The 12,368-nt window shown below is 39.6% G+C and overlaps 1 long non-coding RNA gene across 1 annotated transcript; it reads right to left on the bottom strand.

Moving 5' to 3' along the window:
• Nucleotides 1-6,527: 6,527 nt before the first annotated feature.
• Nucleotides 6,528-12,125, bottom strand: LOC142600294 (uncharacterized). Its single transcript, XR_012833682.1, has 2 exons — nucleotides 10,253-12,125; nucleotides 6,528-9,398 (listed from the first exon to the last, which is right to left on the bottom strand). It is a non-coding gene; the product is annotated as an uncharacterized LOC142600294 (long non-coding RNA).
• Nucleotides 12,126-12,368: the final 243 nt, after the last annotated feature.

Raw genomic sequence — 12,368 nt, 5'->3', positions numbered from 1 at the left:
TTGCTGATATGAGTCTGTATCATTTTACGACTGCATTTAAATGCCATACAAGACCAGAGAAATGGTTGATCTCTGGTATCATTTCCCATCATGTTCTTTGGGTGTACCTCAATATTAAAACATTCCCTTGGAAATATGACAGATGCGTCAAATGACTCGGAGAGGTCTAAGATAAGAACGTCTCTCTGTTAATCATCCCTGATGGTAGCAAACCATCTATCATGCCACAAAGACTTTTCTTGTGCTGGGATGAAACTGGATTATATCAAGTCTAGGACATTACATGCAATTTTGCAAGCTTCAAATTGACATTGGACTTGCTTTTATGTGAAATTCAAGTGAAAAAAGAGATTTTATTTTGGCAGAGAAAATAAGTCTTTCCCGAATAGAGTTATTTCTTTAATACAATTATTTGTGTTCTAGTCACTTGTTTTCAGAGAGACTTTGAATGACATTTTATAAGGAGGATATAGTATTTAACAAAACACACAAGAAAACAAACAAACAATGATAAATGCTTAGGGAAGAGAAAGGAAAAAAAGTGCTAGCAGAGTGAGGTTGTGAGGAACTTTAAGTTGTGAGGTTGTGAGCTGCTTTAAGTCAAGGTGCTTTATTGATGTCCCCTCCCACCTTTAGTACCACTGTGATTTCTTTAGTGTGTTAATGCAGAAGATACATTAACTATTCAGGTTTCAATAAAAAGGATGAAAAATCTATTTATTCCTGAAATGGAAATTACAGCTTACAGTAAATAGTCAGATTTCCATTTAGGCTAGAGTACAGCAGTGTAAATCACTTTTTTTTTTTTTTCCCCTTTCATTTCTTTTTCTTTCATTTTTTTTTCTTTTTTTTTTTTTTTTCTTCTGGCCACTCTAGCAGAGTCCTGGTATAAAACAACAATGCGCTGCCTGTCTGCCAAGAAAAGAGGAAGGTTTTGAAAATGTGTACCAAGATAACAGACATGACTAGTTACTTAGTGGACAAAAAAAGAGGTAACTGGCAAAATCCTTAAGAATTCTTTTTTAGGCTATGCTTTTCCCCCTCATAAATCAGCATGACCCCCTCACTGTTATTGTTTTAGATCAGAAATAAGAGTTATGGTCATGAAAGTTGGTGTCCCAGTGCTTCCATTTTGCTGAGAGTCATGTGATGATGCTGGGGATGGCACACTGATAAAAATATATGAAATGTCTTAAATTTTGTCTTTCACAAATCTTCTGAGGAAAAAAGTAATTGCATTTTCTAAAACATCCAGTCAGGCTGGATTGGTTCAGGCCTTACCTTTGAGTTCTCCTCAAGCTCACAGAGACCTTGGTGTCCCTGTTGTGGTTATGTGCATGACCAAGAGCTAAATGGTACCATGAAAAACAGACAGAGGTCATGAAACTCTCAAGAGAATTGTAGAGTCTCCTCCTCTGGAGATATTCAAAACCCACCTGGACACAATCCTGTGCAACCTGCTCTAGGTGATCCTGCTCTAGCAGGGGGGGTTGGACTAGATGACGTCTAGAGGTCCCTTCCAACCCCTGCCATTCTGTGAATCTGTGTGAATGAGGCAGCTGTCAAGATGAGTTTAGATAGAGCTGACGTTGCCTGGGTCGATGATGTTTTAATTAATTGAATAACGTTTTTATAAAGGCCTAATCCAGGGAAGAACAAGTGATGTGCTTTTTTAACATGAGAATGGGTCCTTTATAAATTCCTCCTGTTGTTGACTTTGATAGGAATGGATCTTTGTGACAAAATGTTAAAAGAAACTAAAAAAGGAAGGAAAAAAAAAAAGGCGGCTAAATTAGAAACCTGAAGAATAGGTGCATCAGGTGACCCTGCCCAGGCACTGTCAGGGGCTGCAGGGCGGCCTGTGTGGGGAGAGGCCGGGGCTGCCCCGTGCCACACACAGCCGGTTCCAGCTGGTCCCAGCCAGCTCCAACGGCCCCAGCGCAGGACACAGCTGAGCCCCTCAGCCAAGCTGGGGGCACTGGGGGGAAAACAGGTTTCAGCAAGGGCCAAAGGTGGCACAGGCAGAGGAGCAGGAAGCCAAGGAGGGAGCAGCAGCACAGGGACCCCGAGGCCGGAGGAGGAGGGCAGGAGGTGCTGCAGGCCCCGAGCAGGGATCCCCTGCAGCCCTGGAGAGACCCCGCTGGAGCAGAGACCCAGCCTGCAGCCCGGGGAGGGCCCCACGCCGCAGCAGGGGGGTATTTCCTGCAGGAGCTGCGGCCGTGGAGAGCCCAGGCGGGAGCAGGTTGTCCCTGAAGGACTGCAGCCCGGGGAAGGGCCCGCGCTGGAGCAGGGAGAGGTGTGAGGAGGGAGGAGCAGCCGAGAGGGGCTGGGATGGACCCACCGCAACCCCCATCCCCACCCCTGTGCCCCTCGGGGGGAGAAGAGTCGGGGGTGAGGGGATGAAGGTGGGAATGGGAAAAGGGCGTCAGGTGGCTTTTTTAAATGTTTGTCTAGGACTATTTAATTGGCAATAAATAAAAAGAATTTCATTTCAAAAATATAGAATTACTGCTTTTTGCCAAGGAGGACACAACCAATGGAAATCTTTTTCCTGACATATATACTTACTCCTATTTTTTTCCTATAGTAGTTAATATAATATTTCTTTTAAAAGGAGACTGAGTGGGTATTGATCTGTTTAGAAGACTTTATCACAAGATACTTCACTGCTAATATTTATATCTAAGCATGCTTTCAGCTGTTTCATGGGATTTATCTTCAGAAGAAAATAACTAGTTCTGGCTATTCTTTCCAATCTCCCGGTGTTTCACTGTTAAGGGGATCAAGGACCCTTGGCTCTCCAGGTGTACAGCAGATCAGGATAAACTTCTGGAGCTTCAGAGATCATCTGCTAACTCACTAGCCGTAGGTAGCTCCACCTGGGTCAGTTTCTTATCCCTTCCTATCTGTTTCTAGACTCAAGTAGACTTGTGAATGGACACATTGTTTCCTTATTCATTGTAATATCAAGCCAGTATGATGCATTGTAAAGGAGGCCAGAAAGTGTTTTCTAACATCCAGCTGTTTTGTAGGTTAAATTCAAATGGTCTTGTTTCTGATTCACCTTTACAAACGTTTACTCCCTTTCTTATACCTTATTTCATATATCCTCCTATTGGTTATCCTCTTCTGTCATACATCAGTCATGTCCATTTTAATTGTCAGTTTTTACCTACACAATAAGCTTGTACACAACTTTAAGTCATTTGCAGCACTCTACGTTCATTTCATGTTGTGTATTTTGAAATGCTATATTTAGCTATTTTCTGGTTTTCATATTCTCCTCCAGAAAGTACCAGAGGTGCCTTATGTAGATCTTCATTAGTCCTTTGATGAATTGCAATCATCCTGCTCATCAGTCTAGTACCAGCTGCTCATCAGTTAAACTGCTGAGTTTTGCTGTTGTTGACATTAGCATCTGCAATTCTTTTAAAATCAACAGTTGCTCTGGAAGTCAGTCCCACAGAAATGTATTTTAAAGTTAGGCATACAGTGTAAGCTTGACTTGTTCTATAACTGATTGAAATGGGTACCCCAAGGGAGACATTTGATGTAAGGTGAATGCTAATTTTAAGAGAACCACCCTTCAGACTCTGTGGACTATAGAGGGAGCCCAGATCATTAGCTTAGATTTGACTTTCCTTTGGCTTAAGGTAGGTAACACAAATCCCAGCCAGCATGCCTGGAGTTTATTGGTATTTAATCAACAGATCTTATTTGTATGCAGCTTTATATTTTTAAACAAATGAAATCTCATTAATGAAAATAAGTGGAGACAACAAAAGGAAATATTGCAGTTGTAGTGCTAGCTCTAAAGAAATTGATGGAAATTTGCACTAACTTCTCTACCTACAAGTAAGACTTCGCCTTCAGTTCCAACTCCTGATACAGAGGTATTGATTGTGCATATGAGGACTGGACCTTTCTTATAGCCATCTCTAAATACTGTGTTATCAAGATATTTGAGTACTTTTAAGGATTGGGAATTTGTGTTATCCTAATTCAACAGTTAAATAATGAGTAAAAATAATTTTCTTCCCTTGAGACATGTGGTAAGATACAGTTGTTAGATACTATAATGACAGGGGGATATGCATACCTGAAAAACCCAAACCAAAGCATCAATAACAAAAAAAAAAAAAAGATATGCAACAAAAGCAATCTTTCATATATGTTGATTTGAGCCACTGACAGGTCTTAGCAAATTTCTCTCTACCATAACCTTTTATTTGGTCATTTGTTCATGACATTATATGAGGTTTACAGCCCATTAAGATAAACCATGTCCATTGACCACTTTTCTCTTTTTAAATAAGTAATGAAAAGTTATTTTAGTTGGAAAACTAGATTGTTAGAAGTTAAGGTTATTGAAGAATATGTAACAATAATCATGCAGAATAATCAAATCTGTGGAACAGCTATCTTGTCTACTTGGAATGTTAATCAACTGTGTTGATTTTGGTTGGGATAGAGTTAATTTTCTTCATAGTAGCTAGTATGGGGCTGTGTTTTGGGTTTGTGCTGAAAACACTGTTGATAATGTAGAGATACTTTTGTTATTGCTGAGCAGTGCTTACACAGAGGCAAGTCCTCTTCTGGGACACACCACCCCACCAGTGAGTAGGCTGGGGGTGCACAAGAAGTTGGGAGGGGATACAGCCAGGATAGCTGACCCCAACTGACCGAAGGGATATTGCATACCATATGATGTCATGATCAGTGTATATAAAGCTGGGGGAAGAAGAAAGAAGAGGGCCATGTTCAGAGTGATGGTGTTTGTCTTCCCAAGTAACCATTACTCGTGATGGAGCACTGCTTTCCTGCAGATGGCTGAACATGGGAAGTGGTGAATGAATTCCTTGTTTTGCTTTGCTTGTGTGCATGGCTTTTGCTTTACCTATTAAACTATCTTTATCTCAACCCATGACTTTTCTCACTTTCACTCTTCCGATTCTCTTCCCATCCTGCTGAGGGAAGGTGAGCGAGGAGCTGTGTAGTGCTTAGCTGCCAGCTGGGTCAAAACCACAACACAACATACTTAAGCACAAAAATTGGTCTAGGAACAGCCTGAGCTCCCTGGGGGAGTGTGTGATTTGTTTAAATTCCCACCTTGAATGCTCCTGAAACAAGTACTTTGTTATGAAGAGGGTTAGGAGGTCAGTCAGCCACCTTGTCTTAGGTCAGTTTATTGTCTGAAACCAGCCTATTGCCTCATCCATGCTGAGAAGACAATAAAGAGCTGACAAGGAAGACAAGCTGAGTTGTTCCTGGGCCACCCGAGGGATTAAAGATCTAAGTGCACTGGGTGTGCACACAAGATACCCCATAATTATAAGGGAAACTTAAGATTCATACTTGCAACTAAAATTCCACAGCTCTTGCCACACTGGTATTTTTGTGGTTTGTGTTTGAAGGCCAGAAAAATGGGACTGCAAATGGCTTTTTGCTTTACTGGTAGTCCATAGTATCAATTAAGATATAATTTCTTGTTCAAAGTTAGAAGAAAGATTATTTTGTAGTATCTCTTCAAGCTTATATGAAATACTTGCTGAAATGAGTTAGAAACTTTATTTGCAAACTGATTAGTTGGGAAGGTGACCCTCACTTTTAATTCATTAATTAAAAAATGAAAAAAAAAGTAAAATATGGACTGTCATTTCTCTCCTTTTTAATTAAATTTCTGGAAACCTTTTAGCAAACGATATTTTTTTTTTTTTCTGTCTTGGCCCCTTACCAGCTGTACTAGGTTCTATACAATATGCTTTTAGTGCCTAACTGAATACTAATAAAGAGAGTTCATACTCATTGTCTACAGCTGGAACTAGCTTAGTATATTATCAGTCATTAAAAAAATTCTAAGGTGCAGTATTGGCTTTCAAGTATAGTGTACTCTGTTTAAGACCAGACTAAACAAGCTATTTTCATTACCTGAGCATAGTGTGTATTAAAGAGATATAATAATTAATAAACAGCATAAACAGGACTTGTTTTGTTCACATCAGTAGAGCTAAATGAGTAGCAAATGAAAACTGTAGCCAAAAGAAGATGGAATATCTTCCAAACAGTGAAAACAAGTATCTATATTTTTGTCTGAAAATTAAGAATAAGAACAAGTGTTCAGACTTAATGAGAAACATGGAAATACCCAAGACCAAGAGTTCTTCATTTCCATTGCAACAGATACTTGGTTCAAACTTGCTTTTCTTGAAATCAGTGGAAGCACACTCAACGCTTGCTGCTTAGAGGATAGTTTAAGTTCGCAGTGATTTATATAGACAAACGTTCTGACTGCACCTTGAAAGAGAACTAAATGGAATTACTAAGTTGAGATCCACTCATAAAACATGTATATGCATGTGTAGTGGGTTGATCCTATCTGGATGACAGGTGCCCACCAAGCTGCTCTATCACTCCCCCTCCTCAGCTGGACAGGGGGAGAAAATTACAATGAAAGGCCTGAGGATTAATGTAAGGACAGGGAGAGATCACTCACCAATTAACGTCATGGGCAAAACACACTCAACTTATGGAAACTAATTCAATTTACCAATCATATCAGAGTAGGATAATAAGAAATAAAAAATAAATCTTAAAAACACCTTCTCCCCACCCCTGCCTTCTTCCTGGGTTCAACACTCAGTTTATCACATGTTGTCTCTGCTGCTTTTTTCTCTTCACACTCTTCCCTTCCTCCAGCATGGGGTCCCTCCCACGAACTTCTCCAACTTGAGTCCTTCCCATGGGCTGCAGTTCTCCATGAGCTGCTGCAGCATGGGTCTCTTCCATGGGGTGCAGTCCTTCAGGAACAGACTGCTCCAGCGTGGGTCCCCCATGTGGTCATAAGTCCTGCCAGCAAACCTGCTCCAGCATGGGCTCCTCTCTCCATGGGGCTGTAGGTACTGCCAGCAGCCTGTTCCAGCATGGGCTTCCCATGGGGTCACAGCCTCCTCTGGGTGCATCCACCTGCTCCAGCGTGGGGTCCTCCATGGGCTGCAGGTGGATATCTGCTCCACCATCAATGTCCATGGGCTGCAGGGGGACATCCTGCCTCACCATGGTCTTCACCATGGGCTGCAGGGGAATCTCTGCTCTGGCACCCACAGTACCTCCTCCCCCTCCTTCTTCACTGACCTTGGTGTCTGCAGAGTTGTTCCTCTCACATCTTTTCACTCCTTTCTTGCAGCTGCTGTTGCACAGCAGGTTTTCTCCCCTTCTTAACTATTTTATCCAAGAGGTGCTACCACCATCACTGATGGGCTCAGCCTTGGCCAGCAGCAGGTGCATCTTGGAGCTGGCTGGAATTGACTCTATCAGACATGGTGGAAGATTCTGGCATCTTCTCACAGAAGCCACCCCTGTAGCTCCCCTTACTACCAAAACCTTGCCACACAAACCCAACACAGCATATTTCATTTAAAATGAGTGTTTGGGTGATTTGGATTTTCTTCTTTAAATAAATTTATTCTTAAATACATTGTTGAGTAAGGTTTATCTGCTAACTTTTTATCTAAGACCATACTAGATCATGCAAGTCATACCTGAATGAGTAAATAAATGTCTTTCATTACTAATAACTTGTTTGAATATTCACAGGATATAGGCTCAGATACACTTACTTTACATTGCATTTCCAATGCAAATGCTACAACCCCAGATTCAAGAAAAATAAAGAAACAATTTTCCCATAATAATAGAAGACTTTTAGTGCCCTGTTTTGGGTTTTTTTTATCCCTCTGACATTTATAGATGAAAGAGTTAAAAAAAAAGATTGATGCTGTTTTTTTCCAGGTTATAGGCCTTTTCCAAAAGCAACTGACTGCTATGATCAACATGTTTTGCTCAAAATATCTCTGACTTAATTTGGTGAAATGTCAGAACAATAAAGAATTTGTCCTCTGGAAGCTGGCCTGAAATTATCAAAAACTTACAGAAAACCCCAGGCTTTTCAGCTCTAGCCAAACTACCCCATCTTGATGATGGTCTTTCAAGAATCTAACACTTACAGGCTTTTGTCTGGAAACCTGATATTTTCTACAATCACAAATTTGAATTGATACTGCCAAAGCTACAAGCATCCTTAACACAAGGCAAGACTGGATTGCAGACAACACAAAACTGGGAGGAGTGGTTTGTTCACCAGATGGTTGTACTGCTATTCAGAAGGATCTTCTCAGGCCGGAGAAATGGGCTGACAGAATCCTTGTGAAGTTCAGCGAAGGGAAAAGCCAAGTCCTGCACCAAAGGAGGAATAACCTCATGCACCAGTACAGGCTGGGGACCAGGTCTGCAGAGAAGGAGCTGGCAGTCCTGGTGGACAACAAGTTAAGATGAGTCAGCAGTGTGCCCCTGTGGCAAAGAAGGTCAACAGCCTCTTGGTGTGCATTAGGCAGAGCGTTGACAGAAGGTCAAACCACCTAAGTTGGTTCTGTAGCACCATGAATGGACTTTAGCTCATGCTTTTAAATATATACCATGCAGATATTTATCTGTGCACCCTACAGTCAATACGAAGCAACCATTAACAGTAAGAAGTAAGTACTATTAGTAAACAATTTATCTAACCAGTTTTAGGTGCATTATCTTCAAATAATTTCACTGCGAAGTACCTATTTATCTCCGTGACTATATCAGGTGAAGACATACACACTTGTTCAAATCAGTCCTATCTCTAGAGAATTTATTCAACAAGAAAGTGGGTTAGCTTGGATAGAGAACTGAACAACTGCATTTAATATGCTGCCACAAACTAATCTCCACACAGTGCTGCATTGAACTTTATAGGCATACTAGTTTGAGCCGCCCTAACTCATGGTCTCTGAAATCTATGCATCATTACAAAAATACTTATTTTCCCAGTGATAAATCCGCAAATGAGTTGCAAATGGATATTTTGGGATTTCTTTGTTGCTATTTTAAACAAACATGCCAGGATTCATTGTGAAGACGTTTTGAAGGAAAGAAAGACAGCAGTCTAAAGGCACAGTGTGTCCTGCTCCACCTTGTATCAGTTGCTGTGTTTCTACAAGATCCAAGTTCCCAGGTCCTTGGCTTTCCTTTGTTGATGCCTTGGCTTCTGATGGACATAAACTCAGCACAAGCCAGGAGAGGTCCCTTGCCTTTTTTGGATAAGTAATCCACATATACATCAAAGAGGTGACAAAAAATTTAGGACCTCAGATCTCCAGATCACTTTGCCAACTGCCTACTGTGGATTTGGGGATTCCACTGATTTTTTTAAAATATCAACTTAAGTTTATCCAAGGTCATATGGATCTCAAGGACTGTGACTTCCAGATCCTTACTACATGTTCTTGATTTCAGTTATCCTAGTTTTCCTTTATAAATGCCTGGCGTTCTGCTTTTGCCATCTCTATTCTCTCCTGTGTGTATCTCCTGAACTCTGTAAGGAGAGGGAAGTGAGATGAGTCCAGAATATTTAAAAGGTTAAAGTCTCTGTTTGTAAGTCCATTAAGAGTTTATAGTTTTTAAACAGACTGTACTGGCCATTAAAATTCTGATGCCCTTGCCTGACAAAGATTGTAATGAGAATAGAAAATGGCATTAAATGGAATCCATTCTGAAGATGATTGCAAAAGACACAAGCCTAACTCATTCTCATTATAGCTTTCTGTTGGTATAATTGTGAGTGTTACTCGGATACCTGAAATACTTGGAGAGAATTTTACCGTGATTGTAAAAAGGAGCTACTTAATTTGATTTAAAATTGGAACTGTAGTTGCCTACTTTTGCTGTACTGCAAATGGGCATGGGAGCAGCTGACACTGATTTTGTGTAGGCCTGCAGGAATATTTTTCTCTTGCTTAAGCCCAGCTACTGACAGTCAAGACAACTGTACGTGGTTTTAAGACTCATTGTCCTGATCATCCACAGGGCTGACATGTCAGCTGCTCCAGTCATGTAGTTTAGGGTAAAACCAGACTGGAGAAAATCCTACAATTTTAGATTGTATTGAAACATATCCTTGACTCTGTGTGGATGACTATGAGGACACAGCCTTGGTATTTGCTTCCAGGTAGTTTGGACAGTCTCTTCAAAACTAATAAAGATTTTTTTATTATTTACAAAAATGAAATATGAATTCTCCTCCTCAAATCAACTGTTTCTTGGTGTTGATCACATAGCTCAAGGCTGATGAGGGACACTCAGGTGCTAAGAAGACCTTTCTGTCTTAGTGCAGGTCCAAAATGCTCTTAATATTGCATAAGAATAAGAGCCAATCCTTTTAAATGACTTATCTTGATTCCTTTTACCCCAGTGTATTATTGATGAATGCCAGTACCAGCTTCTTTCTGAGTGGCTATGTAGTAAACTTGTTGCAAGAACAAATGAATCCCATGAAAATTCCTGTAAGACAGTTAGAGAGAGCAGTTAGCAACTGACAATGTAGCATCCTCTGAAAGAAAGAAAATGTCATGAAAATATTATAAGCAGCAGTAAAACATGGAAAAATCAAAGCTGACAATCGACTGAGGAGAAAAAAAGTTTCAGCTTACACCATCACATTTGTCACATGTCCTTATCAAAGTATAAATCTTAATCCACCAAAGTCATACAAGGTAGAATGCCTACAGATTTCAATACCGGTGCTCCTTTTTCATAGTCTTGATAATTACCATAATACCAAACAAGACGGGTGGGAAAAAAAGAAACAACAAAAAAAAATACATTGTTGTTGAAGGCAGAATCTTTGCTTCTGTAACAAAGAAAACTACTTCTCATGGAGAACAATTACAATTAAGTCTAATAATAGACATAGAATCTTCCCACTGGGTCCCAGAAGCTGAAGAAGACATGGATGTTATTTATATGTCACAGAATACATATGTCTAAGTGGATGCCACTGGTTAAAATTGATTAGGGATACTTGTTTATCCCTTCTCAAGAAAATATTTCACCACTATATAATGGTGTATATGTATGTACATATAATATACATATAATGACAAATGTAGATAGAAAGCCTGCCTTATTATAGTCTGAGAAGAAAAAAGAAAAAAAAAGATAGTTGTGGACTGTAACAGTAATCTGAGGCCCATATTCTTTTTGAATTGATTAAGAATCAATATTTCATACAGATAGAATTGGTACCAAATCTAAGAGAAAGATAGCTCATTCAAGTAGCCATTGATTTGTTTGTGAAATACATGGTATTTATGCAACTCTGTGTATGTTTTGCATGTGCACATGTATCTTTCTGTGTAAACACATTTGTGTATATGACTTCCCAAGAAATCAATGTAATGCCATGTTTTTGCTTAAACTTCTGTTTTGTAATATGGATTCTTAGAAAGGGAGATTCATGGCCTGCTAATGTAGTGCAAATCATCTTACAAGATTCATAGTAGTGGTCAATATGTTTATTGTTTTAGAGAATAAAGCATTACCCTTGAGAAATATGGCTCATATCCTAAAGAACAAAGAAATGTTTAGCAGAAAGAAAGCAGGGAATACAAATAGAGCATACACTGAACATATTAATTTTAAATGCTGTGGTCACATTCTTCAGCACTTGCTCACAGCAGTTTTTCCTTGACGTAGTAGAACTGCTTCTGATTTATGTCTTGTAAATAATAGGAGAATCTATGCTGTCATTTAAATATGCTTAATTGGAAAACAATGAAAACAATTCTAAAGGCATGCATTTTTGAACCGTATAAGCAGTTTGACTGCACAAGCAAGATACCTGTATTGATCCAAATAAAGTCATTTTAGACTTACTGGGGAGACAACAGAAATAGAGAAAACCAACTTGTTCTCTTCTTGTCTCACTAAAATTTTACTACTTCTGTCACCTTTTTATTCTCTTTAATATCTAGGCAAAATGAGTGCAATTAGGTGTAAGAAATCTTTCTCTTTTTTTATTTTTTTACTATATACTGTTTTGTCATTACTTGCATAGGCTTTGTATTGACCTGATGTTGCAAGATTCCATGGCTTGTCTAGACTTGTCTTAGCCTGTGCTGATTTTAGCATCTTTCAGTTGTGACAACAATCGTCTAGTCATCAAGTAAAAATCATCTAAAGTTGTTTAAGCTTTAGTTAAGCTTTGTGGAATTGTATGGTGTACTGCCTATAGTTCATGGATAAGTAGCAAAGCAAGTACTCTGCGCAGGGTGAACTATCTTATGACCCAAGAATAAATAGTAGGGTTTAGGTGAGGGCAGGCACAAGATGACAGAAGACACACTAGGACTTTACACACAAATCATGCTGGCCAGACACTGGTGACTAAAGGTATAAACAGACAAATAAATAAACAAATGCGAGTCAGGTGAAAGAGGTTTCAGGGACAGTAACAGAAAAACAAGTGTACTGTGGCACTGGAAACCAATGAAGTACTGGGTGAG

Source organism: Balearica regulorum, chromosome 2 (assembly GCF_011004875.1).
Source record: "Balearica regulorum gibbericeps isolate bBalReg1 chromosome 2, bBalReg1.pri, whole genome shotgun sequence".
Classification (NCBI taxonomy): domain Eukaryota; kingdom Metazoa; phylum Chordata; class Aves; order Gruiformes; family Gruidae; genus Balearica; species Balearica regulorum.
This window is presented reverse-complemented; position numbering and strand designations above follow the sequence as displayed.